The sequence below is a fragment of the Ochotona curzoniae genome, unplaced genomic scaffold (genome assembly GCF_017591425.1).
Source record: "Ochotona curzoniae isolate NIBS_2020 unplaced genomic scaffold, NIBS_Ocur_1.0 scaffold_1852, whole genome shotgun sequence".
Taxonomy (NCBI): Eukaryota; Metazoa; Chordata; class Mammalia; order Lagomorpha; family Ochotonidae; genus Ochotona; species Ochotona curzoniae.
This window is the reverse complement of record NW_024467087.1, coordinates 57,007,885-57,032,589: the sequence shown is the minus strand read 5'-3', so window position 1 is coordinate 57,032,589 and position 24,705 is coordinate 57,007,885. Positions and strand designations below refer to the sequence as shown.

General features: G+C 39.5%; 1 long non-coding RNA gene across 1 annotated transcript; it reads right to left on the bottom strand.

Annotated features, from left to right (window-relative positions):
• Window positions 1-24,705, bottom strand: LOC121169235. The gene is made up of 3 exons (XR_005885829.1): window positions 24,538-24,705; window positions 20,147-21,130; window positions 1-17 (listed from the first exon to the last, which is right to left on the bottom strand). It is a non-coding gene; the product is annotated as an uncharacterized LOC121169235 (long non-coding RNA).

The following is a 24,705-nucleotide window of genomic DNA, read 5'->3' as shown; positions in this document are numbered from 1 at the left end:
TTGCAATAAAAATAAATCTTTTTGAAATTTTTAAAATAAAAACCTTGGTATGGATGCCAGGGAATCATGTTCTGGCCCAGCAGCTAAAACCATCACTTGCCATAATTAGGGACCTGGATTGAAAGTGGAGTTCAAGTTCCTCTTTGAATCGAGGTCCCATTAATATGCCTGAGAAGACAACAGATGATGGCCAAAGTGCTTGGGTCTCTGCCACTCATGTGGGAGATAAGCATAGTTACATGCTCCTGGCTTCTGTCTGGTCCAGCTCTGGCTGCTCAAATCATTCAAAGTAAAGCAACACATGTGAGAACATCTCCCTCTGCCTTTCAAATAAGTAAATTATTTTTTAAAAATCACGACACTTTGAAAAAGAAACAGCCAGCTGAGGGAAGAAGTAGCCTTTATTTATATTTATGTTTATATTTATTCTGGGAGGCATGTACTTTTATTTGAAAGGCAGAGTTAGAGAGGGTGAGGTAACCTTCTATCTGCTGGTTTGCTTCCTAAACAGCTTACACTGACCAGGGCTAGGCTAAGAGCGTAATTTCTGTCAATCACATTGGTGCAGGGAGCAAAGGCCTTGGGCCATTTTCTACTGCTTTCCCGGGTACATCAGCAGAGAGCTGGATCTAAGATGCAGAAGCTGGGGACTGACACCCACACTGATGCTGGCACTGCAAACGGCAACTTAACCCATATGTCACAATGCCAGCTGTGGCTATATCCCTTTGGGGCCACTGTTTCTGCAGGGTAAGAATTTCAAATGGTCAAATCCAGGTGACCTATTAGAGGTGTAATTCCAGCTTTTCCTAGCATACCTGTGCTATAAAATTTTCTAACTCCTATCTCCTTTCCCAATGTTAACATTAGTACAGTCACCAATGATTATTGAAAAAGACCTCACTAGAAATGCAGAGTTAAATCACTGCTTCGAGCACTGGCATTTGAGCATCCCAGGAAGCTGTGCCTGGTTTGAGTCACAGCGACTCCCCATCCGGCTAATGTGCTGTGTGTCACCGCCACACCTGTAGGAGGACACCCAGATGAAGTCCCTAGCTCCTTGCTTCACTCTGTCCGAGCTTGTTATCGTAGGCTTTGGGAGTGAATCAGTGCATGGACTCTTTCTTATTTATCTCTTTCACCATGCCTTTCAAATAAAGCCTTCAGATAAAAAAAAATTATTCTTAAACAAAATAAAACACCCTCACTCTGACATTTTGAGAACCTGTTACTGAGCACAATGAATATTCAGTTACTGAGAATCAATTATCCAAGGTGAAAAAAATGAATTTATTTTCTGAGCACAAAATTGAGTTCAATTCCACACACAAGAATGTAACAATGTATGCTCATATGGGGCAGACTGGACTAGTCTGCTGCACATACTGGCAAACCAGGGTAGGGGGTGGGCCTGGTGGGGGTTAGTGTGGGTCGCTCCAACTAGGCTGCAGCTCCCACTGGTTTATGTGAGGGCTAGTATGTGCTGGGCAGAACCAGGCTGAACTGCAACACCTATTGGTTCCAGTGGAAGTCGGGGCTGAAAACCGAACCAACCCAACAATTGCAATCCCCAGCTGATCGGGGTGATGAACTGTGCCGGGCCCTGTACTTGCTAGTATATATAGGAATCTGGTCTGGGAACACCTCAAAGTTTCTTTGGGGATCCCCCCAATCGAAATGGCGGACTCAGACCCCCTAACCAAGAAAAGACAGAAGATAGAACAAGTCAACCAACCACCGCAGCTATATGTTGGCAGCAAAATACTGGACAAATGGAGACTCTAAGATGGACTATGTCAACCAGTGGATTCTTCAAGGACCTCATAGTGCCTGGAGTGGCGAGACTGGCAGCGATTCATAACTGCTGAACTATCAAAACCACTTGAGCAAGAACCTCAGAGGATTCCCCACATCCGGGACCTGGGGTGGGTGGAAGACTTACTGGGGCTTCTCCCTCAGATATATGAAGGAAACAATAGGGAAATAATAGTCTTACCCACTTTCCTATAGCCCTTGTATCTTTTTACCCCAAAAATATAATTTAAAAATGTATGCTCAGCTAATTTTAACTATTATTATCAAAAGACTATAAAAAATTCAGAAAAGCAACTACTGTCTGGAACAGGACAAATAGATAATTGGTATTTAAGTAAGAAGAAATGCACCAGTATTTGGTAGAGAAATGCTGAAAAACAGCAGATTAAACACATGGCATATTGCTTAAAGTCATCAATATAAACAAGGGAAAGAAAAACAGAGTATCCCAGGATAGCTCTGAAATATAAAATAATGAATGGTGGAAGACAGAAGGAGGCTCATGTAGGGCAGAGGGGAGAATAAGTATGAAGAGATGTATAGACATAAGATTAAGAATTACTTCTTAAACATGGATCTGATTTACTTGGCTATGTTCATAGCAGCTGAGAGATATAAAACAAGTTAACAACAAAACATCAGGTCTCCAACAAATTCATTTTATAATACATGAAATTACTGACAATTTCATGTATTATACAAACAGCGCACAGTTTTCCTTACAAATTGTATTTATAAAAAAATCTTGATGTTTAAAAATGAAATGTTACAAAATGATGGTTCAAACAACCATTTATTTTCCTATAAATAAAGTATACCTCATTAAGACCTACTTACGGGCCCGGCGCAATGGCGCAATGGTTAAGGTCCTCGCCTCACATCCCCAGGATCCCACATGGACGCCAGTTCTAATCCCGGTGGCCCCGCTTCCCTTCCAGCTCCCTGCCTGTGGCCCAGGAAAGCAGTCGAGGACGGCCCAAAGCTTTGGGACCCTGCACCCGCGTGGGAGACCCAGAAGAGACCTGGAAGAGGCTCCTGGCTTGGGATCGGCACTATGCATAGCATCATCGGCCATTGCGCTCATTTGGGGAGTGAATCATCGGACGGAAGATCTTGCTCTCTGTCTCTCCTCTCAGTAATATCCGCCTTTCCAATAAAAATAAAATAAAATCTTTAAAAGAAAAAAAAAAAAGAGCTACTTACAAGCATCAATATACCCACTAGAGAGAGATACTTCAAGTGTTTCTGCATGTTCCTATATTAGTTGTTCTGTAGTTTCTTTCCAAATTTTGAATAACTACAGCTTCTTTGGTGATTTTATACATACTGTTCCTTAAAACCCTGAGTGGTACAGACTGGGAAGACTTCTATAAAAAGCCTTTAGGGAATATATAAGAAAAAGGAAAAGAAAAAAAAGGTAAGAAAATGTATAGATGTTCATAGAATGGCCATCAATTTTACAAAGAGCATTGGCCAACATCAACAATAACTTTAAAAAGTATTTTCAATCATAAAAGTATTTTACTTGGTGTCAATGTTTAATTTTAATAATGGAGAAAGAGAGTAAGAAGTGATGCTTATTATATCACTACCTAGAATAAGAAAACATTTTTATTAATTTCTGGAGAGCCTATTTGAACACTAATTGAACACTGATATGGCCTTCTCATAATTCAGTGGAGTTTATGTCTTAAGGTGAAGTTATCGTTAATATTTCACTTTTACTACAAAGGTTAAATAATTCTGTTGTATATTTCACTAGCTATCAAAATGTACAATTAACAAAAGCATTACATACATGTCTAGAAAAGTACTATCCATAAAACCAGACACATAGAACATATATACATAAACAAATATATACTAATGAGTGGTTTATAAACGAAATGTGGCATGCAAAATGAATGAACAAAATATGGTATAAACATTCAGTTAAGCCAAAAAGAAGGAAGAACCTTGAAAACATTATGCTAAGTGAAATAAATCAGATTTAAAAGAATAATTACCAGAAATGCCAGGAATGGGGAGAGTTAGAATATGACAAATACAACACATCAATATGTGGCATTTTTACAGAAAACAGAATTGGAGCAGAACTTAATATATCATCTTTGTAAATATTCTGGGAATGGAAAACTGTTCTAAAACAAAGAGACTATTTAAAAAATATTACAAACAGAAACTATAAAACAAACTCTGTAGTCTAACAATAAATTCAATAAAGTTAGACTAACAATAAATTCAATAAAGCAATTTGAATTAAATTCATTAGTATACATTATGAGATATTCCAGCAAAATTTGGTAGAATCTGTTTTGTGTTGTAGTGCTAAAAATTAAATTAATCTAGAATCTTCAATATTGTTGAAGAACCCTGCAATATAAATTAAAATATTTTTGGCGGGGTTATGCAGGAAATTACTAATGAAAGCTATGCATATTTTCCCCAACCTAATGAAGGATGTCATCATGGGGAAATTGTAGAGAATCACACAGAGCAGTGCATAGATCAAATTCCATTGACGTATTCTTTGTGAAGACAAAATAACGGCTAATTAGTAAGAAACTGTTAAAGAAATTATTATGTAATGCCTTTACCAATATGGCAGTCATGACACATACCATAAAATTTACTTACAGCCCAATTACAAACATAAGCCAAGAATAGCAATAGGCGTGCAACAATGAGATATAAGATATTATCCCATTTATGATACACATCTACTATCACTTTATTACATGCATTCTGACCAAAGTTTACCTAAGTATTCATTTTAGCGTATATATATACATATATATTTTCTTCTTAACAAAAATAAATACTTGTATGGACAAAATGTGATACCTTAACAGGAGCTGGCGAAAAGAACAAATAGCAATGAGCTTCACAAAGTTCACCAGCAGGTATTTGGCCTAGCAGTCAATTCATACCTGAAAGTTTTCTGCTAATGTGTAACTCTGCCACCCATATTTATGATCGAGATTGTCTGTTGTAGGCATTTAGGGAAGGTAATCTGCAAATTCTCTTTTTTTCTCTACCTCTCAAAAAGAAAAATAAAAAGTTTAAAAATTTTATGGAATTAGAATTAAAAGTTTACTTTGAAATGAAAATATATTGAAATGCATGAATACAAAGGTCCTTCAAAAAGTTCATGGTAATCTGTAATATGAGGAAACTATAAATAGATTTCAAAATCTTTTGCATCCAAATAAAGGACTAGGTATTTTTGGCCTACTGGTCCAAATAGCCAATCCCAATCACAGTACCTAGGTATGATTTCCAACTCCAGCTTCCTGTTGATGCAGCCCCTGGTAGGCAGTGGCGGTAGTTCAACTAATTGCATTCCTGCAATTTACACCCATGACTCTGGGCTTCAGCAAGAGCCTAACCACGGCCACTATGGATATTTGGAGAGTGAACTATTTAGTAGGAGCTTTCTATCTCTGTGTCTTTCAAATAGTTTCAAAAATAACTTTTCATCCTATTTTCCATGAACTTTTTGAAACACATGTATATTAAATGCAGAGAGAAACCAAGAACCATGTAGACTTTACACAAAAGATAACACACAAAAACATTCAAGATGGAGAACACTTTAGGACATTGTTGTAGCAGGACACTCAAGAGCCATAAAATGAACAGTCATCGACTCAAAAATCATTAAAATACATTACAACCAAAAAATGTAGAGTATATGAGCTAGCATACAAATCGAAATATAGACAGGTAGCAAGGAAAGAGACACAACACTTACACAATTAAATAATTCCCTGCTGTCACAGAAGAAGACATTTAATGACATTAATCAGTGAGACCAGAAGTAGACCCAAGGGGTAACACTGTAGCTTAGCACATGGAGCTGCCATCTGCAATACCAGGATCCCATATGGACACCTGGTGCTCCACTTCTGATCAGCTCTGATCAGTGTTGATGTAACTGGGATTACAGCAAGACAGCTCAAGTGCTTGGGCCCCTACCTCCCAAATGGGAGACCTGGATGACGCTCCTGGCTTTAGCTTTGACCAACGCTGGCTGTTGCAGCCATTTGTGGAGTGAACCTGTGGATGGAAGATCTCTATCTCTCCCTCTGAAATTCTGACTTTCAAAATCATTAAACAAAAAAGTAGACCAAAATAACTATACCATGTCATACTACTAAATTTGAGAATATAGCAACTTTGAGCGAAAGAGAAAATTTTAATAAATAGTACTGGGACATTGGGGTAGCCATTTAAGAATCACCTGTGGCTGCTTTCATCGAAATAATATCTAGAGCCCTTGAACATTTTTTACCCAACTATGTAAAGATTGTCAAAAATACAATTTTAAAAAAGGCCAAAAAAAAAAAAAAGAAACCTCTGATATTGAGAATTTTAAATGCTAAAAGTATTACTTGGTGGCAACAAATACACGATGATCGTACATCCACCATAAAATTATCAAATACTTCACAGAACCAACAGGTTGCCATGTCCCAAAATTTTGGGACAAGTCCAAGTCCCTTCAAACTTTCCCTAGCTTACTGATATCCCTGAAATATCTAGACACAACTCTACTGGGTCGGGCAGAGCAGGATGATGACCTGAGGCAGAATGAGAGTCCATGACAGATCATCCTGGCCTCATCTCCTCAGGAAGGTCTGCAATGCCTACAAGAACCATCAGCCAGAACTTGTCTCCAACCCACAATGAGTAACCTGCACTACAGGTACTCCTTCAGAATAGGCAAACCAAGGAACTCCCGCCTTACTCATCCCCCCACTCCAACCCACCACCCATAGCCTAGGACTTATAAAAGCCTGCCATGTGAAAGAGCTCCTGGACTGTCTCCTGCCAGGGAACGCTGTCAAGACTCTCTCTCTTGACTAATAAAACTCTTTGTCTGAACTAAAAAACCTCTTTTTCTCACTCCCAAGGACCCTGTACGTAACATACTCAGTGTCTAATTAAATGACTAATACTGATGAAACAATTAAGTATTTGCTCTAGACAAAGTTCTTAAAAAGCTAACAACAGAATTACATGAGTGGAAATACCTCATATTAAATCAAAGTTCAAGACAACAATAAGATCCGTGTGATAAAATAATTAACATACCAATGAACAAGATGTGCCTCAGAAATATACCCTAGCAGGTAAATATTTTAAAAGATATTATGAAGTAGTTATTACATTCACACATTTCAAAAACTGAAACAAGATTTGGAAATGCTACTGAAATGTGAATGTGAAAATAAATGGATAAGATAGCAAATGTGTATAGATATTCATACTTTACCATAAAAGGGAATCAAGTCACTTTCATAACATATCACACCTGCTACCAAAAACTATTACATACAGAACTTTTTTTTGCTCAACCTGGATACATCTGCCATATTTGCACAGACTTAACATGTCATCACTGATATCTTAGTGTTTCTTTTTTCTTAGACACAAGCATATATTTCATACATATTTTCCACAGAAGGAAATTCACTCCATATATATACATCCATAAAAGCATATATAATACATAAATATCACCTTTCATATACATTGCTTTATTCACCTAACATGCCCTTGCAATATGCTATTGCAAAAGCTAGGTGCTCATTCATTTTTACAGTGTTCCAGGATACAACTGTGTTAATATATTATCAGTTTATCCATTCTTACTGCTGGGCTCCTAAGTTGTTTCCAATCTTTTGTTATTATGCAACATTTTGCATCACAGTCACTGTTATGTAGGATTTCATAAGAAGGTTCACAGGACCAAAGAATAAAATCAAGTAATTTTTAAGACTATCTTTATAATGCCCTTTATAAGTAATAGGATATCAAAGTAACAAAGTTGGTGGAAAACAGAATGCAAAGCAGATTTCAGTAAAGTGAAACTGCTTTTTGCATACATTTTTCACGAACTTTTTAAAGACTTCTTGTACATATGGATTTCAAAATATTTTGCACCAAAATAACTTTAATTCCATTTTCCATAAATTTTTGGAGAACTCCCCCACTAACATTCTAATTTCTCTTATAAATGATCTTGAACATTCATTCACAGGTTTCAATGCCTTTCACGGTGAACTGTGTTTGCATGACCACTGCTCACTTTTGACAAGAGCAGTTTTTAAGGAGTAGTACTGGAGATTAGTACTGACTTGGCAAGTATGGATTACAAGTATTTTCTTATTTTCTCATTTCTCTTTGGATTTAAGTTACTATGCAATATTAATATCAATCAATTAAAATATTTTATTTTCTATGACATTACATTTATGAATTTTGATGGCTTGTATAACAGAAGTGCAATGATGCATTTAGAAATCAGTGAGCAAAATAATTGAGTCAATAACAGATAGAACATGTTGTTATCAAACTGGGACAAGGAAAGGCAGAAAACCTTTATTTACTTGAAAAGAATAAAGAAGAAAACACTGGGTGGGGGAGAAAAACTATTCAGCAAAAAGGATTTAGTCTCAGTTCAGAATTCTTTAGAAAAAATAATTCTAAAACCAACCACATATTTTACTTTACAAATTCAATATTAGGAAAAGCACAAGCATTTTTAACATTCTAAACATTTTAATTATTCTTTAAGGACAGGCTTTCCACTGCAACCAAGTCTATGCACCACAGACTTCAAAGGGAAATTTCACCAAAGCTACTGCTCTCAAATGCCACCCACCCAGCACAGGTGCCAGTCATGCTGATGGGCCAACAATTCCTCAGAAAGCCAGAAGAATAAATAGCCACAGAAAGAGCCAGAATTGAAGCTCTTGTTGGAGATGCACGAGGAAGCAGAAATTACAAGACAGCAGTGAAGCTCTATGGTGGAGAAGCACACAGAAAGCCAAAGGAAAGATCAAAGAAACAGTGTTGACAGAACAAGGGCAGAGCACACAGCCACAAAAGCGTTTCTCCAGGTACCTGCATTTACAGATGGCATCCCCGTTCTCATCCCCAGTGGCACAACCAAAATTCCAATCTCCTTAACTATTTACCATCCCTTCAGATTTTTTAACTATAACCCAGCACTTGACATAACACACGACCTCCCGACAACAATCTTACTAATAGACAAAATAGAAAAAGTTACAAGCCTTTGGCTTGTGCTCCTGGCACAGGGCTCCAGAGACAACTGGAATTTTCTGAATGAGGAGGAGCCCTTTTGGACAAGACCTAAGTTTATTCTAAAGGTGTAACTCAAGGGAGGGTCTCAAATAATTTCAAGGAAATGCCTGGCCAGATGAGAAATACCAAGCAAAAGAAGGTGCATGAAAAAGCTCACAGAAGAGCTGTGTTCATGGTATAGCAAGCTAAGCTGCCATCTGTGATGCCAGCATGCCACATGGAAGCATGGGTTCCAGTCCTGGTTACCTTACTTTTTATTCACCTCCCTGTTAATAATGTGCATGGAAAAGTACTTGGGACCCAGCATCCATGTGAGGAATGCAAATGAAGTTCCTGGCTCCTAGCTTCCCCTAGCCCCACCATTTGGGTAATCAAATGGCAGATGGAAAATCTGCCCCTGCCTTCGCCCTGTCCTTCTGTGTGCAACTCTGCCTTTCCAATAAATACTTAAAATATATACCTTTCTTTCTGTGTCTCACAGCCATTTTTTTTTAAAGTTCAAGAAAACTTTTCAGAAAAATGATCACTTTTACAAGCTAATCTCAAAAGAATCAACATGAACGTTTTGGTGTGTACAAATATTTGGTGTGTACACTTTAGTAATTCTACATTCACGAATAAATTGTATCAAGGAGATTATATGCACAAGAACAAAAATTTTACAAAAAATAGAGCGGGCCCAGTGGTGTGGTCTAGCAGCTAAAGTCCTTGCCTTAAATGCCCAGGGATTCCATATGGGCGCTGGTTCTAATCCCAGCAGCTCCACTTCCCACCCAGCTCCCTGTTAGTGGCCTGGGAAAGCAGTGGAGGACGGCCCAAATTCTTGGGACCCTGCACCCACATGAGAGACCTGGAAGAAGTTCCTGGGTCCAGGCCCCGGATCGGCACAGCACGCTGTTGTGCTCACTTGGGAAGTGAATCATCGGATGGAAGATCTTCCTCTCTTTCCTCCTCTCTGTATATCTGACTTTGTAATAAAAATAAATAAATCTTTTTAAAAATTTACATATTTTAAAAAATAGTGTTTCAAAGAATATATTTGATTTACAAAATAAGTTTAGGTCATTCTTTTTGACAAAAACATAAGGCTATCAACAAAATACATTAACATGCCCCAAGCACAACAGAAAGCATACATGATACTTCACAAAGTTTGTAGAAAAAGTATTATGGGAAGTTTATTTTGGCACAAAAAGCCTTGAAATTCATTCATACAAGGAGTCTTCAAAATCTTTGTGAAAAACATTTATCAAAAAATTAAACATGGATTTTAAAAATTCTTTCTATCAGGCCTGGGGCAGTAGCCTAGCAGCTGGAGTCCTCTCCTTGAATGCGCCAGGATCCCATATGTGCGCCAGTTCTGGTCTCAGCGGCCCTGCTTCACATCTAGCTCCCTGCCCGTGGCCTGCAGCCTGTGGCCTGGGAAAGCAGTCGAGGATGGCCAAGAGTCTTGGGACCCTGCACCAGTGTGGGAGACATGGAGGAAGCTCCAGGCTCCTGGTTTCGGATTGGAGCAGTCCAACCATTGCGCTTGCCTGGGGAGTGAATTATCGAACGGAAGATCTTCATCTCTGACTCTCCTCCTCTCTGTATGTCTGACTTTGCAATAAAAATAAATAAATCCTTAAAAAAATGTCTTTCCATCAAAATAAATCTTTTTCATTCCAATTTTCCACAAATGTTTTTAGTACCCTTATATTTTTAAGCCCATGCTTATTACGTTCACCTACTCTTCCCTTATTCAGGGTCTGTGATCAATTACAGAATTACTCTAACTTTGGTTTATTATTATGAATGCAACCCATACGCACAGAAAAGGAAACATGGCATGCTTGAATGCAATTATGATTAGGAAGCTCTGCTTTCCTGCCAGGCCCTCGGTTAGCATGTGGGATCTCCACAACTCAACACAAATGCATTCTCACAGAAAAACTTTTCCTAACTGAGAAGATTGCTGTGCCTACACTGTACAAATAAACATGGATATGGGAATGTGGAAGTTTAAAACATGAAAAGCAGAAAGTGCCAGCCTGTCTAATTCACAATAATAAAACTTCGAGCACTGATTCTCTAATGGGATTCCCTGGCAGACACAGAGCATATCCATGCTTAAATTTTGATTACTGGAAAACACTGATGCCAGGGAGAGGGCATAAGGAGGGGCTGCACAGTGGCTCCTGCCCACTCCACTTCGCCTTCCCCCGAAAGCTGACCTCAGAGTCAGTGCTCATTATGTTACTATCATCACTCTCAGATGTGAATGCAATAAGTGCTCAGTTCCACGTCTTTTAAGTCACCCCGCAACACACATACTTTTTAATATTGTTTCCCAGTCACAGAAGCAACCAATAATTTTTCTTCAAAATCTAAAACCATTTTCCACATTTAAAATCAAATACTAAACATTAGATGTTTCTGGTTATAATTTCTTGCCACTTCTATTAGTATATAAGACTTATCAATAGGGGGCAGCATTTTTGCACAGTAAGTTAAATCAGTTTGCATTTCTGGAATCCCCTAGGAGTCCACATTCAAGTCCCAGCAGCTTTACTTCCCATCAACCTTCCTTTTAATGTGCTGCAAAAGGCAACAAAAGATGGTCCAGTGCTCGGGCCCGGCGGTGTGGCCTAGAGGCTAAACATGGTCCAGTGCTTGAATGCCTGCACCCCTGTGGGAGGACCCAAATGGAGTTCCAGGGTCCCAGCTTCAGCCTGACTAAGCCACAGCTGGTATTTGGGGAGTAAACCAGCACATAAAAATTTCTCTGAGTCTCTATTTCTGTACTCTAGGAATAAATAAAATAAATTTTTTAAAAAAATGAAAAGCTTTTGGGCTGGTGCAGTAATGTGATGGGCTAATCTCCAGTCTGTGGGGCCACCATTTCTTATGGGCACCGGTTTGTATCCCAAATACTTCCCTTGAGTCAGCTCTCTCCGAATGCCCTGTGAGACGCGGAGGCTGATCAAAGTCCTGGGGCCCCTATATCCACATGGAAGAACCAGAAGGAGCTTCTGACTCACATCTTCAGACTACTCCAGCTCTGATCTAGCAGATTGGGGAGGGAACCAGTAACATGGAAGATGTTGTCTCTCTCTGTAATTCTGACTTTCATGTACAATAAATCTTAAAGAAAAAAAAACTTAGTTGGAATATGATAGCTAATGCATACAGTTAAGCTCTAGCAAACACGCCCCAAGACAAAGGCAAAGCTTATACTGCCATCTCTAAATGGTTGGCTATTTCTCTGGAAATAATGAAGAAAAAAATGAATGCAAAAACTATGGAATTTAGTGACAGATGTTTATTATAATATTCCCTTCTTAATAAGTCCAAATGTACACAGACCCTCATACCTGTGCTAGAATCTATCCATATTATCAACAAATATTTGTTAGGTTTTTTCCAAAGAATATTAACCTATTAATATTAATATTAATATTACCTATTATATATAATATAACCTATTAATATTAATCCTAAGGGATTTCACCGTAGCTATGGCTAAAATTTGAGAAGGAAACTGTGGAAAAATAAACGTCAAGGATATTCACTAAATGTAAATTACAACTAGAAACGTAAATAATCTGCAATATAAATTCTCAACTTATTTTCCCTTATTTTCATCCTTCATCTGCTGGTTTGATTCCAAATGCCTCCAACAGCACAGGTTGAGCAAGACTCAAGGTGGAAGCCTATTACTCCTTGTGGGTCTTCTGTGAGGACAGCAGGGGCTCAAATAATTTGAGCGATCATCTGTTGTTTTTACAGGATGGAGTAGCAAGAAGCTAGATGGGAAGCAGGAGGTACTGCTACAAATAAGCACACCAACATGGAATATGGGCAATCCAAGTGGCAGTTTAAACTGCTGCACCTCAATATTTACCCTGAACACTGAGCCTCTTATTTGAAAGGCAGACTTACAAATAAAGAGAGACAGATCTTCTACTTAGTGGTTCACTTCCCAAATGTCTCAAACAACCAAGGCTGAACAGGTTGGAGCCAGGAGTCTGAACCATGTCTGGGTCTCCCACATACATGGCAGTGGCTCAAATACTTGAAGCCATGTTCTGTTGGTTTTTCACTCACATATCAGGGATCAGAAGTAAAGCAAGCAGGACTCCAACTGGCACTCCTATGGGATTGTTGGTGACAGAGTAACTCACTGTGCCAACTCTGATGCAAAACCCTAGTTTCTTAATTTTATGAGAAATATACCCATCAATGGAACCAGAATCCTTGGTTTCATAAGAGGTATTTTAAAAGTTCATGAAAAAATTATTTAATGCATACAGAATGAGGACAGGTGACATAGACAAAACAAATGCTCAACAACACCAAACCAGTTAAGTAATCAAGAATTCTACACATTAAAAGTGTATCAGTGACTTCAGCTGACTGATGTGATCAAGACTTAGCCTAACTATATTTTTATATCTGTTATCTCTTTACATGTATAACTAGGAAAAAAAATTTCCATTCTACAATAAGCTAAGAAAATAACCAGTTATTATAAAAATCATTTTTAAAAAACCCTAATCTGCTTTGCCTACATAAGACTTAAAACACCTAAAGAATTGCATATGAAGCATTGAAAACAAACTACAACTATTAGGAACACAATTAAGAGATCTATAATTAAAACAGAAATGAATAGACATCTATAGGAGAAAAGTCAAACATATTAATTCTGACAAAATGAATTTATAAATAAATACCATTATCTTACCTAAAATTTGTTAGATGCACAATTTTATACTCAAGTTAGCACTGTAATAGATAACAGTAGCTAAAATTATATTCAAAAAGAACAAACAAGGAAATTTATTATAAACAACTAGTAGGAATAGGAGTTGGCCCACCACAGCCAAAAGGTCAAATATAGTTGCTGTGAGAGTTCAATTTAAAAATTTATTTATTTATTTAAAATGCAAAGGCAGACATAGAGAGAAGCATTCATCTACTGGTTCACTCACTCCCAACTGCCAGGAACACCATCCAGGTCATGGTAGTCACCAAGACACTTGGGTCATCTTCCATTACCTTCCTAGGTACATTTCTAGTTAGCTGGATAATTAATGGGATAGAAAGCACTGGAACCAGCACTCAAATATGAGATGCCGGTATTACAAGCAGCAACTTCAACTATTATGCCTCATCAGCCCCTCTGATTTTGAGGGATACAGCTGCAACCCTCACTGAAATTGCTCAGTTGATTCTCTCAACCGAATAGTTGCAAGAAATACTTTGTGGTCTGAAAGTCTAAAATGTTTGCTGCTAGGAAGTTACAGGACAAGTTTTCTAACTCCTGTAATAGACATTTCAACTATGCTGTCTTATACACGGCCAATCCTACAGGAAAAGACAAATATGAGTTACAAAAAAGGTACATCAAACCTGTGGAAAAAATAAAACTAAAACATAATGTGAGAGGTAAGCATTTGGTGAAGCAGTAAGGGGGCTCTTAGGATGCCAGCATTTAAATATGAATGACCCAGTTCAACTCTAGGCTTCATTCCCAATCCAACTTCCTGATTAAAATGTCCTGGAGACAGCAGGTGACAGCTCAAGTATTTGGAACCCTGCCACCCATGAGGTAGATGATGACCAAGTTCTAGGCTCCTGGCTTCTTGTTGGCCTAGCATCTGCAATGGCAGCTATTTGGGGAAGGAACCAGAAGAGGGGAGACCTTTTCTATGTCTGACTTTGAATTATATTTTGCTTTTACAGATTGCTTGATTTACTTAAAAGCATAGCAGAAGAGGGAGGGGAGGGAGTAGGAAAGAAGAGAAAGAGTAGAAAATATAGGGAGGGAAGAGCAGGAGAAGAGAGGAAGGGGAGGGCAGAGGAAGAAGGTGATGGAAAGAATGAAGTAGAGAGAAGGGGAGGGAGTGGAGGAGGGGGAGATAGAGAAGGGAGAGAGGGGGAGAGAGGAAGGGAGTGGGAGAAAAGAAAGAGGAGATGGGAGAGTACAGAGGTGGAATGGGTGGAGAGAGGAAATAAGTGAGAGGGGTAGAGGAGAGAGACATACAAAAGAAGTGGTAGCGGGGAAGAGCCATACAGAGGGGAGTGTGTGTAAGGGGAGAGGGGGGTCTTCTATCTGCTGGTCCATTCCCCAAATGGCCACACTGGCTGGAGCTGGGGCAATGAATGCCAAGCACCAGGAGCTTCTTCAGGATCTCCTATGTAGATGGTCAACACTTGGGCCACTCTCTATTGCTTTCCCATGCATATTAGCTGGGAGTTGGATCCAAAGTGGAGCAGTCAGGATCTGAACTGGTGCCCACCGGATGCTGGAATCGAAGGCAAAGATTTTATGTGCTATTTCACAACACCATTCTGCAAATACATTCTTTAAGAACTTTTTTTGAAGATTGGGGCAGGAGCTAGCACTATAGCACTACAGGCTAATCTGCAGAATGTGATGCTGGCATCCCATATGAACAAAGGTTCAAGTACTAGCTGTTCCACTTTCAATTCCAGCTCCCTGCTAATACGGTTGAGAAGGAAACAGAAGTACTTGGGCCCCTGCCATACACATGGGAGACTGGATAGAGTTCCAGCTTCCTAACTATTGCCTGGTCCAGCCACAGCTGCTATGGCCATTTGGACATTAGATGGAAGATATATCTATGTGTGTGCGTGCGTGTGTGTGTGTGTGTGTGTGTGTGTGTGTGTGAGAGAGAGAGAGAGAGAGAGAGAGAGAGAGAAATTGACATATATGTGGCCTATGTTTCTATAACTGCTTTTTTTTTAAAGATTTATTTATTTATTAGAAAGTCAGATATACAGAGAGGAGGAGAGACAGAGAAGAAGATCTTCCGTCCGATGATTCACTCCCCAAGTGAGCGCAACGGCTGATGCTATGCCGATCCAAAGCCAGGATCCAAGAACTTCTTCCAGGTCTCCCACATGGGTGCAGGGGCCCAAGGCTTTAGGCCGTCCTTGACTGCTTTCCCAGGCCACAAGCCGGGAGCTGGATGGGAAGTGGGGCTGCCAGAATTAGACCCGGCGCCCATATGGGATCCCGGGGCGTTCAAGGCCAGGACTTTAGCCGCTAGGCAACGCCACCGGGCCCTATAACTGCTTTTTAAATGAAGAAAATACATCATAAAAGTTGGGGCAGGTGTTTGTTACAGCAGTTAAGATGCCATCTGGGATGCCTACATCATTTTTTTAGAATGACTGGGTTCAAGGTTCATGTCCCCAAACTGATCCCAATTCCAGTTCTCTGTTAGCATGAAATGTAGTGCACTGCAGGGAGCAGCACGTAGTGACTAAAGGGGTTGGGTCCATGCTCCTGTGGAGCTCTGGATTGAATCTCCAGCTCCAGGCTCTGATTGGATGCAGCCCCAGCTGTTGTGAATGTACAGGGAGAGAATCAGCAGATAAGAGATCTTTCTCTGTTGTCTCTCTCTTTCAAATGAAGAAAATACTTTTTTAAAAAATAATTTTTATTTCAAGGCAGATCTACAGAAGGGAGAGACAGAAAGATACTCCATCTGCTGGTTCACGGCACGAATGGCCACAATGGTGGGAGCTGAGCAAATCTGGAACCAAGGAGACAGGAGTCTCTTCCAGCTCTCCTAGGAGCATGCAGGGTCCCAAGCCTTGGACCGTCCTCTGCTGCGTTCAGGCTATAAGCAGGGAACCTGATTGGAAAAAGGACAGCTGGGACCCAATACAGCACCTACATGGGATGTTGGAGTTTGAAGGTGGAGGTTTAGCCTGTTGAGCAATGGAACCAGCCCCAGAAAATAATTTTTGGAAAGGTAAATTTATTTTTGTACAAATAACTTCTGAAATCCATGTGTAGTTTTTTGAAACTTTTTGAAGATTTCCTTATACTGTAATCAGCAGAAATATGGGACCCTTAGAATTGTTAGTATATGAGTGAAATGCAAATCATTCGGGGGCTGGCGCAGTGGCCTAACAGCTAATGTCCTCCTCGCCTTGAGAGCGCAGGGATCCCATATAGGCGCCGGTTCTAATCCCAGTAGTTCCACTTTCCATCCAGTTCCCTGCTTGTGGCCTGGGAAAGCAGTCCAGGATGGCCCAAAGCCTTGGGACCCTGCACCCGCGTGGGAGACCTGGAAGAAACTCCTGGCTTCGGATCGGTGCCACACTGACCATTGAGTTCACTTGGGGAGTGAATCATCGGACAGAGGATCTTCTTCTCTGTCTCTCCTCCTCTCTGTATACCTGACTTTAGGATAAAAATAAATGTTTAAGAAAATCATTCATGAATATGACAAAACATTCTTAAAACTCCAGGCTATGTAGCAAAGCTGCTTGCTACACCATTGGGATTCAAACATACAAGCATTAAAGGAATACGCTCAGGCTATCAGTAAGAGCTTTATTTGGCCTATAGCAAAGCACAGTTTGATAATTTCTCTTCTCACATTATGTGCCAACTGCTGACATTGAAAGGAATGATTTTGTTTCTATTACTGCTAAACATGGTATTCAATTACTATGCCAGCAGGCACAAAATTGCTTCAGTTAGAACTCAACTGGCATGAGTTAGCTCGCAATTCTAACGAGACTAAACCTGTCCATTCCGGTTCCTAGCAAAGGAATATACTACCTTCTAAAGACCACCCTGTCTCTATTTTGAACTAGGGCACTAGCACACAGGCCTTGGTGATCAGGTTCTTTCATAATATGCAGTGCTAATCCTTTTCCTGAACACAGAAGGTGGGACTGTCAGACAGGAAGTTAGAAATTAGCGTAAGTATGTGTTAGGGGCCTAAGGAAACAAAGCACCTAAAAGAAAGCTTAGCAGCCTCTGGCAGCCAGGAATGCATACCTTGAAAACAACTCAATATTTTGCAACAAAGTCCTGCCCATACTTCAATAGCTTTATAGGTGGTCCCAGCCTGCACCCTCCCGAAAGGCACCCTGGGACAATATTGTCTGCCCAGTGAGAGGAAGGAGAAATGATGAAAAAGAAGGAAAAAATGAACTTTGTTCCCTTAGTTCCCAGTTTGGATACAGAGTATGTACTCAACTCTCAGCTCTTTCCTAATTAACCTGCCTGGCTGGTCTATTCTCTCCATTAAACTTGCTTTCCCCAGCCTGAATAGCTAGGCATTGTGGAAAGGTGATCTTCCATTCTGATGGACACCCTATGCTACTGAACCTTGGTAACCTGCTTACTACTACTACTCCTCTGCCCCACACCTCAAATTGTTTCTGGCTTGAAAACAAGAACTCTATTCTATCCATGCCTGTTAACAAGACCCTGTCATACAGTGCCATACAGTGATGTATCTAACCATGAAAAAACAATGGCACAAATAAAGTGAGGCCAATTAAATTCTTATTCTAAAATTTGAGCAAAACCTGTGAGAACTATGCAGCTGGCTTAAAGCTGAAGCTGATAGAGCAATGGCAAAGGCAATCAGGAGGAAGCAAACACAGAAGAAGAACACAGACTGAACTTTTGCGTACTTCCTAAATGCCTATGTTGAAACCTGTAGAAGGACAACTGACTAGATATGTAGGAAAACAACTGATTAAATAGAGGACATTGCAAATCTTTGCCATGTGGAGCTTGGGCAGTTTTCTAGTACTCTCTCTTCTAACCTGTTTTTCTATGCAGTCAGTCAAGCATCCTATAAAATCAGCATAACCTTCTCCAGTTCCCTAGATATATAACTGCCTGCAAATTTAGCCCCGGTGTTAATCTTTTCCCAGGCCCACAGCACTGCCTCTCATATATAGGTGAGCGCAGCTTGAGGTAGCTCTATTTGCTGTGCTGTAATAGTCCATTGCCCATCTCCAACCAACATATCATAAAACAGCCATGCATCCTCAGGGAGTTGTCGACCTGCTCGTGTTAAGGATTGCAATTTTTCCTAGCCATACCACTCTTCTACATCTTCCACAGTAAATATTGAGGAGAGAAAGCCCTATTTTGGCTATTAACTTCAAAATCATATGGAATCCACTTTGTTCCCTGTCTCCAGCCATTTAAATATTCCTACACATACAAAGAACTGTGTCCATAGGACACAGACGCTTTTTCAAAAGCCATGATGGCGTTAAAATCTAGATCTTCCTAAGTAGGTTGATTATTTTCTTGACTAAGTGTAATTGGAAAAGGCGATCATAATTCATGAGGTCTCTGGGGAATATCAAACACTTGGGCATGTCCTCGATAAGATTTAAGGGTGAGCGGTGGCGCGTTAAGGTCCTTGCCTTGCACACCTGGGATCCCGTATGGACACCGGTTCTAATCCCGGCAACCCTGCTTCCCACCCAGCTCCCTGCCTGTGGCCCAGGAAAGCAGTCCAGGACGGCCCAAAGCTTTGGGACTCTACACCCGCATGGGAGACCTGGAAGAGGTTCCTGGCTTTGGATCAGCATAGCATAGGCCATTGCGCTCACTTGGGGAGTGAATCATCAGACGGAAGATCTTCCTCTCTGTCTCTCCTCTTCTCTGTATATCCGCCTTTCCAATAAAAATTTAAAAATAACTCTTTGAAAAAAAAAAAGATTTAAGGGTGAGACTCGGTGGGCTGACACTTAACTGTTCTTTTATCCCATCCTCATTTTTCCCACTGGAAGATTCTGAGAAGTCCTAGGATTTTGCTGTTTTAACATGGGAAGTTTTAGTTCCTTTTCTAGCCATATTAAAGTGGTATCTCCCATTAGGGGATGCTTTTTCTGAGTTTTCCTTTTCTATCTTCCTCATCTGTAGGATACGGCTTTTCTCTTTTAGCTGCACTATGATGCCTGTCTCCTGCGAGGGGAGTTTCTCCTCATCTGTCTGTTTTAGCCATGTTACAGTCGCCTCTCCTGTTAGGGGACCTCTCACAGGTTTCCTTCCTCTTTATTTCTCATCTATTCTGAGGCATTTCCTTTTTGTTGCCACATCCCAGTAGCATCTCCTCTTAGGAGTTTTTTTGCAGGTTCCTTTCTAAAATTATACTAATGGCTTTAATTAAAGCCCAAGTAATCCAAAAACTGACATGAATATCTTCTATCCTTCAGGCCTTTTCACCAAATTTCTGAGCAAAACTCTTAAATTCAGTTTCTAGCGTCCTGTCACCCAGGGACCAATGGTTTTATTCACAAATAACCTCTTACCAAGAATGCAACTGCTGCCTAGTTAATTTTGCTGCACTTTTCACTAAAAAGTAATTAAAAAACAAAAAAGAGCTGAAAAGACTGCACTGTATACTGACTCTGACCCATTACTCCCACTTACCTCTTTCTGTGGAGTTCTCTCTGCTTTCAAGTCCTTGTTCACAGGTGCCACTAGTTCGCTGTCCGGCAGCGATGGACTTGGTGCACAGAGCTGATAATAACATAGGTGGAGGACTGACGGGCAATAGTGCAAGTTTATTTACAGCATCAGACTTTTTAAAGACAGTGGTGGTCAAGCAGGCAACAGGGAGGAGGTTTTGAGGAATTTACATATCAATAGCAAGAGGGAGTCTACTACTTTTCATGTAGCAGGTTCCTTTCCTTGGTCTATTAGTTCCCTGCCTGGGGGAGGAAGTACCTCTCTTTGATCTATTATCTAAATGTGAGGATTAGGAATTTCTTAGCTCTTCACTTCCACTACCCCCGGAGCCTTCCTGGCAGAATTGCAATAGCCCTGGCTCCACACTGTCTAGGCTTCCCAAAGTTTCTTCAATCAATTGTTTTCCTACAGATATAATCAGTCGTCCTCCTACAGACACCTAATACCCAACGGGCTGACAATTGGGGTGCAGTCATTGGGAAGTGACTGCTAGTGCTGATACATAAGAGATTCCAGATAACTCCTTCATCCCTATGGTCATGCAAGGACAGGACTGTCCAGGAATGAGGAAGTGGGTTTGCACATCTGCTGGCACCTTAATCTTGAATTTGCCAGCCTCCAGAACTCAAAGAAATAAATTTATTTTTTATAAGCCATCCAGTCTATGGTAATTTGTTAGAGCATGCCAAACTAAGACAAACATATATGATAACAAACATATACAAGGCAGAAGAACAAACAAAAAGCCAAGTCAATCGCAGAACACAAAAGACCCATACCCTCTATTTGCTTAAATACCTAGAGCAACCACAGATCCACACCCATGCCACTTACTTCAGATTCCTAAGAAATCCCCTTCTTTCTTACTGTTGGATGTGTATCTGTATAAGAAACATTCAGTGACGGCATAAACTAAAGCTGTTTGGTTTCTTAAGATCAGAAAACCTATGGAAAAAAAGGATAAATGGAAAAAAAGGATAAAGTGTTAGATTGCATGAAGGTAACTTCAATAAGGAATGTAAAATATTTCTATCTGGTTATTTCCTAAAGGTAGGGTAGCAAACAGATACACCCTTTCCACAGTACATGTTCAAATATGTAGAGCCCATAGTAACTGTGGCAAAGTTACTGCAATAAGACCACAGTGGAACATCTGAATCAACTCCCGTTACCTTTCTGCATCGAGAGCACGAAACACCTGTGCCCCTTGTCTGACATACTCGTTTCTAAAGATACTCCCGGTCTATACTGTGGCAATTCTGAATCAAGCAGAAAATTGGAAGCTATAGAAAGGTGCTTTAGTGTGAGGCCACTTGCCAAACCTGCCTGCCCACATTTCATAAGCCCTCATTTATCTGATATTTTGCTCCTTGGGTACTTGAAATTTTTCTGTTGTAGTAATTGTGCCAAAATCACTCTCTTCTATCAAAGTTATTTTTATGTTGTGGTCCTGCATAGTATCAAGATGACAATAGGCCTTAAGTACATAACAAGGATGCTAATTAGGCATTTAAAGCTGTAAGAAATTAACCTACCAGCTGTTTTAGTTAATGGCCCCGCAGTAAATATTTTCAGCTTTCCTGGTTATAATGTCCTTCCTAACTCCATTAACAGATAGCTAATGCAGAACAACTTAGCCATACACAAATAAGGAGCATAACTGCGCTCCCATTGAACTTTTTTCCAAGACATTGAAATTGGAATTTGTTTACAGATTTTCATGTTGTAATGTAAAACACTATAATCCTTTTTCTTTTTCAACCATTAAAAATGTAAACAACAATTCTTTGCCCCCTGCTGCACACAAACTAAATGATGGCCCACTTTTGGTTCATGGATTCTGATACACAGAAACTGGAATGCTGCAAGCAAGATGGTCACATACTTTCCTTTGAAGATGAAGTTTTTAATATACCTCAGGATATTCTGTTGGCTTTTGGAAACTGCCTACTTAATATTCTTTGTTTATTTTTAACCACCTTAAACTATTTTTGAAGTATCCATTTCAGTAGTATTATCTATATTAACATTTTGTAATCTTGCAAAATTGAAGCTCTTCAATGTATACAATGTCCTATTTTCCCTGTCCCCTAGTCCCTCCCAGTCTACTGCTTTCTGTTACTATGAATTTGGGTTATGTACCTTCTGGTCTACTCCATAGCATCAAATTTAGATTAATTTCTGTTGCTATCTAGAATACAGAGGCGAGTACAGTAAGCATATTCTATAAATGAGAGCTGTAACATGTCAAGATGCTTGGGGTTACAAATATTAGGAAATATGCAGCCTTGCATCCTCATAATAATACAGCTGTCATATCAGTCATGTGTCTGCCATACATACGCTTAGCCTCTTCTAATGAAAAGGGAATTGCACAAAATTTGCACCTACTATACAACCATAGAAAATGTTCGCATTCATATGGCACCAAATCAAAGGACAAGCAAAGAATAAGCCATAATAAGCTTCCAATATGACCTAAGGTGAAAAGCTTTGGCCAAAAAAAGAAGACTGAACCAAGGAGATTGTGAGATCCCAGAAATTTGAAGTGCAGAACAAAGAATCAGGTAAATATCAGCCAAGGCTGCAGATTAAATGTTTGTTCAAACAAAGAAAAAAGTACTAGGGATGCATAAGTTCAAATGGCCTAGAGAGAGAAACTATACATAAATAAGTGAGAAAAGTAGAATAAATATTTTCAAAAACTGAAAAGCCGTCCATAGAATACTTTGTAGAATAATGACGTATTCAAAACAGTAATCAAAGGTAGTGTTGTGAAAATTTTGAGGAACCATTTAAGCTTTTGGGATGATTTAGTGGAATGCAGCTGGGGATGTAAAATATTCTGCAATGTATCAGAAAGGTATGCAAAACAAAGAATGAAAATATATCACCAGACTCATTACAAACATAAATCAGCACCACAGTGCATAAAAATGAAAACTTTGACCAATGAAAGCAGTTCTTGTGTGATATAAATAGCTCAGCAATTCAGGATGTTGTTAGGAAAATGAAGTTCAAACACAATAGAAGCATTGGCACAGATCTGTGCCAAATCGCAAATGTAGCTCAAAAATAAAATCCAACACTAGGTACTGTTACAGCAAAAGTGACAAATTTAGTTACAATGAAGAGACAGTGTTTCAGAGAGGGTGAGAACTGATGAGGTTTTTAAGGTTTCCTTAAATCCCTCACTGGTCCTGAAAGGACTGGCCAACCCATATCTTTAATTAAATTCGGGGGAAGTAGCAGGTAAAGTGCCTAGGCAAATAATGTTAGAAAAAAAGTATAACAAGTGAGCACACATATAATATGCTATACAACAGAAGGACTTCCCTAGCCTAGTAGTATCTGGCCTCAGTGGAAATTTACACCCAGTCTTCTGATGGTTTGGAAGAAAGAAAAAATTCAGTATTTTATGTAAACTCATTTTAATATCTAAATATTTATCTGAATCTAAATACCAAAAGAAACCTATCCACAAGAAGAATCTAGTTCAGGAGTCCTGTCTCTTAACAAAGTCTGGCTTGATGTCTTGCAAAGTTATTCAATCCATAGTAAAAAGCAGTGGATCAGACATAACTTAATGGCTTCAAAAAGTTCAGGAGAAATATATATATATTATGAAAAACTAAGCCTGATTTCAAAATTTTGCACCAAAATAAACTTTTTAAAATTCCATCTTTCTTTAAACTTTTATAAGTATTCTCCAACTATAATGAAAATTTCACAGAATGCTTACCCTTTGACAGATACAAGTATGGTATTTTCCTATTTCTTATCTATAGTCTAACTTTTGTTTCATTCTAATTTGTACACCAATATCCAAATTCACAGCCTGGTTTTAAAGACAGCCAAAGAAGAATAAACTGCCAAGCCTCAACTTTTCTCAAACAGGCAGTACAAGAGTTTTGTAGCATGTAGGAAAAAAAGATAACATTACGAATAGAAAAAACGAGTAAGAGGTAGGCATTATGATGTTATAGAAGCACCTTTACACATTATTTAATACTATACCATAAAGTAACTGAAACAATTACAAGTTAAAGCCAGTCAGGCTCCCTGTAGGTGCCAGAAATCCTGACAATCCTAGGTCCACACTGGGCAATAAACAACAAGAGCCAAAGTGAATAACTTTCCCCTTTGGATGATGCCTGCATGTTCCAACTAACTACGATCCCAACACTCACTGCTTTTAGTCTTTTAGAAGATGCAGTTGCCTTTACATTTGTACTCTTGCTAATATTTTTTCAAAAATCTCACTTCTAAGGGTTCTCTCAAAGGTAAACAGAGCAAGGGGGGGAAACCTGCTCCAGGAGAAAAGAAAGAAGATGAGTACAAGAAGCACTTACACAGTTAGGCCACCTGGATCCTGCAGGCTTTTGCACTTTCAACCCCTGAAACATAGGATAGAGAAGTCAGTGGATACAGTGGAAGATGTAAGAAACAAGCTGACCAGGGCCCGGCGCCGTGGCCTAGCAGCTAAAGTCCTCACCTTGCACATGCTGGGATCCCATATG